The following is a 4,584-nucleotide window of genomic DNA, read 5'->3' as shown; positions in this document are numbered from 1 at the left end:
GTGTCTATACTGTCTTTAAGGGCATGGTTTGAAATAGCCACAAGTCACCTTTCCTTGAATATGGAAAACTCACAGATCATTGGTAAGAACATAAGAAGAACCTGCTGGATCAGACCCATGGCCCATCTAGCCCAGCATCATGTCCTCACTTTAGCAAGCCACATGCCTCTTGGAAACATTCAAGTGTGGAACATTGCTTCAATTCTCCCATCCTCAGGCTTCCAGCAACTGCTCTTCAGAAGTGTACCACCTCCAACAGTGAAGGGACAACACAGCCATCAGAGTTAGTAGCCACTGACAGCTTTATCCTCCATGAATTTGTTTAATACTTTTTAAAATATGAACGTAAGAAGCTGCCTTATACAGAGTCAAACCACTGGTCCATCTAGCTCAGTATTATCCACCGTGAGTGACAGCTGCTCTCCAGGGTTTCAGCATGGAGACACTCCCTGGCCTATTGAGCATTGCCAGGGATTGAACTCTGCATGCAGAGCAACTGCTCTGCCAGTGAGCTATGGCCTTTTCCCCCCAAGGAAAGAGATTTATGAAGCACAGAATGAACCAAACAACACAAGGCACAGCCATGATTCCAGAATTTAATTGGGAAAGTTAATACAGAACTAGGAAGAGACAATCACATCCCAAACACCGAAGGGAAGATAGGAGCACCATAAATGCTATGAAAAAGCCAAGACTCCATTACTAGGATTTTCAAATAGGATGGAAGAATCTCCAATTTCATGAAGGAGGCAAGAAGTGGCATCTAACTCAGTGATATCAGTCCAAGAAGGCAATCAGTGGGTGTTTAAATATATGTGTGTGTGTTGACATTAATCTCAATATTCTGGGTGTTGAGGTGGCAACCAGCATGAAGGATTTTGTTTCCAGGTGCTGGACTGGCATGCTGTTATTTGCATCCAGAGCCTCGTTAGCAATTTCTAATGTGTTCAGCGCTTGTACTGCTGGGAAGAGGAGTATGACTGGCCACAGCAGCAGGGGGAGCGCCCACAGCGGGAACAGCAGGTGACCCTGCGGCAGCAGCAGGGGGAGCAGCCACAGCGGGAACAGCAGGTAACTCTGCGGCAGCAGCAGGGGGAGCAGCCACAGCGGGAACAGCAGGTGGTCCTGCAGCAGCAGCAGGGGGAGCAGCCACATCGGGAGCAGCGGTGGCTTCCACAACAGGACATTTTGATGTAATGAAGCTGAAGAAAGCAAACCATTAGTTATTGTAATCGAACCGCACAATATTCACATCTATGCATTGTACAAAATGCCCTACAATACCATACCAAATTGCATAAAAATGTGTGTGTACATACATAATATGTATTCAGAAATGGGCAGATTGGAATAAAACAGATACTTAAACATATTTTGTGATGAATTAGTAATTAAACACATTTTAGTTTTTTTTTTTTTAAGTGAGCCTTGGACCCCCAGCGGAGGACGCCATTTGTAGGGTTGAGTGCATTCCCAGCTCTCTGGATATTTGGAGCTGTCTAGATTTCTCTGGACCGCCCATAATCCCGGGTGATCCCATGAGAACTCCAGAAGGGGATGGGGAATATCACTGATTCCTGCGTGAATGTGGAGCACTCAATATAAAAATGGAAAAAATGAGAAATTGAGACAACCAAATATCCATCCCTATTCCTAACCATTGGCCGTGCTGGTTTCTTATATTGTTGTAGACTTTGCAGATGGTGATTCCGGGAACTGAGATGATGGATTAGATAAATGTTTGATCTGATCCCACAGGAGGCCTTATATGCTCTGTATAAAGCCGTGATGGGGAGCCTGTGGCCCTGCAGAAGTTGCTAGATTACAACTCCATCACCATCCCTCACCAATCAGCATGTTGGCTGAGGCTGATGGGAAGTGTGTCCAGCCACATCTGGAGGGCCACAGGTTCCCCATCCCAGCCCTGAGTGCCAATTAGAGATATCCGGTATTAGGAAGACATTCAGAACAAAAGGTATTTCAGTATTCCCATAACATCGGAAGAACATTTTGGGAGGGATTTGGTTGTAAATATACAGCCGAAAGCATCTCTGGTTAGGTAAAGGGCCACATCTCAGTGGTAGAGCATCTGCTTGGCATGCAGGAGGCCCAAAGTTCCATCCCCAGCATCTCCAGGTAGGGCTAGGAGTGACCCCTGTCTCCAATCCAGGAGAGCCACTGCTGGTCAACATAGACAAGATGGAGGTAGATCAACCAATGGTCTGGCTTGGTTCAAAGCAGCCTCTGATGCCCCTGCTTAAATCAGCCCATTATTCAGAACCATAAGGACTGGGGTCTTCCTTTGTATCTAGGGGAATGACCGTATCTCAGAGGAAGAGAAGTTCCTTTACATTGAACAGGTCACAGGTACATTCCCCTATATGTCCAGTTAGAGCTCGGAGAGACCCCTGAGTCTATGATCCTGGACAGCTGCTGCTAGTCAGTGTTGGCAATACTGAGGCAGACAGCAAGTGGTCTGAATCAGTTCAAGGCAGCTTTCTCTGTTGATATTTGTTAAAAGGAATAAAGCACTATCAAGCCATAGAAAGGAGAACCTGAGGGATGTCGTTCTGCAAGTATTTCCGGTAGTTCCAGCTGCTAACTGCAGTGGCAGAATTGGGTTTCTGGCAGAGCTAAATTCCCATTTCCCAGCAGTTCCATTTAACTTACCTTGTGCAGCAGTCAGAACTTGTAAGCTCGGCGGAGATGCAAGTCAATGAGTGAAGAGCTCAGAGACACAGGGCCTTTTTATAGAGCTCCAAGCACCCTCCCCTGGGAAATGAGGAACCACAAATGAACGGACACATTCTTCGTTGCCTGCCAAAGCACATGTCTATGTGCTGCACCATCCATCTCTCCATCCCATGTCTCTTGCCTTTATTCACACTGGGAGGGAATTTCCTAAGGTATGTAATTAGTGGCATTTGATGCTCATCACTCTGAAATTCCTACACCACACACATGCACCAGATGGCACTTGGAAACGATCTTTTTATGAATATGAGTATCACAGAGAATGGAGGTGAGTTTCTCATTGAGTTCAATGTAGCTGAACATCTCAATAGTTGCTCAATAGCATATGATTGCTTATAAAGTGTTCCTAGTGGGAGGAAGGGCAAGATATAAATAAGTAGGCAAGCAAGCAAGCAAGTAAATTGGTTGTTCCATCTGTTCATTTTCATCTAATTGTTACAATTAACATCATTTTTATATGACAATAGGAAAAGATTATATCAACATCTCAAAGGCTTTAGGATATCTTTTCTACCTTCATTTTTAGGTTTCCTCCTACATGATACCAGAACGTCATGTTCATCCAGAATATGTAGGCTTATGCACATGCTTACATGTTCAGTGCATTATCTGAGGGTTGTGTCATGTCAGCTGTCACCAAAAGCAGCATGTGACCTGCCTTCATTATCCAGCACAACATCTTTTTGATATGATGCTGAAAAACTGGACAACTGAGAGGTCATTTTGGTCTCTGCAGCCACCTTGGGCTCAGCATCCATGTTGGGTGCTCACCCATCACTGTAAAAGCAAAACTTACCTGTCTCTGCAAAGGAAAAAACTGACAGGCCACCAAAATAGCAGGTGAAGGGAAGTGGAACAGTCTGTGGTTAAGCCAAGAGAAGAAGGTTGTCAGAGGTCTGAAACTCCCCATAACTGTCATTGCTCTGTGCGTGATGGGTGGTTGCTAAGGGGTGGCTCAAAGGCATGTTATTATTAGCTGTTGTTGCAAAACTTGTGATAAGAGCCACCTGTAAAAGTTTTCCCTTATGATATCACGTGATGTCTGCTTAGAATAAGTTTTTGTTATAAGTGTCGATCAACCTGCTCTGATGGCAGAGATCTCCAGTTTTTTGTTCTCTGTCTCTTTTGTAGAGTTCTCTCCTTTGCTATAGCTGAGCTAAATAAATCATCACAACTATTTTGGAATCATAGTTTTTCTTGTTCCACCACAGTGTCTTCCCTCAGCATCAGAGTGGACGGCAAGTCAAATGCTGGTTCAAGAAGCCACTGTAAGAGTTTGATATCCATATGTTTACACAACAAAGACACAGATTGCATCCAGCTAAGGTCTCCTTAGAGTAGACCCACTGAGATGAATGGAAAGTTCATGGGGTTCATTAATTTCATTGAGTAGGAGTCACCTTGGATACAAACCATAATGGGACTGCCTTCAAGTCGATCCTGACTTATGGTGACCCTATGAATAGGGTTTTCATGGTAAGAGGTATTCAGAGGTGGTTTACCATTGCCTTCCTCTGAGGCTGAGAGGCAGTGACTGGCCCAAGGTCACCCAGTGAGCTTCATGGCTGTGTGAGGATTCGAACTCTGGTCTCCCAGGTCGTAGTCCAGCACCTTCACCACTACACCACACTGTCTCTCTACAAACCATAACTCAGACACTATTGTGGAGTAAAATGGACAACTCTTTGGTTATGTGGGCAACACATCCCAGAACCTTCTCCAATGTTATGAGGCCAACCCTTTGGTGATGTTGCCAGCACATTACCCTGATGCTATTATAGGGTCATATTGGTCACATGGTCAGCATATAATCCAGACCCCGCAGTAGGG

The 4,584-nt window shown here is 44.9% G+C and overlaps 1 long non-coding RNA gene across 1 annotated transcript; it reads right to left on the bottom strand.

Annotated features, from left to right (window-relative positions):
- Positions 1-582: 582 nt before the first annotated feature.
- Positions 583-2,963, bottom strand: LOC133374714 (uncharacterized). Its single transcript, XR_009759946.1, has 2 exons — positions 2,671-2,963; positions 583-1,202 (listed from the first exon to the last, which is right to left on the bottom strand). It is a non-coding gene; the product is annotated as an uncharacterized LOC133374714 (long non-coding RNA).
- Positions 2,964-4,584: the final 1,621 nt, after the last annotated feature.

The sequence above is a fragment of the Rhineura floridana genome, chromosome 22, assembly GCF_030035675.1.
Source record: "Rhineura floridana isolate rRhiFlo1 chromosome 22, rRhiFlo1.hap2, whole genome shotgun sequence".
Classification (NCBI taxonomy): domain Eukaryota; kingdom Metazoa; phylum Chordata; class Lepidosauria; order Squamata; family Rhineuridae; genus Rhineura; species Rhineura floridana.
Note: the sequence above shows the minus strand (reverse complement) of the source record. Positions and strands in the feature narration are given on the sequence as shown.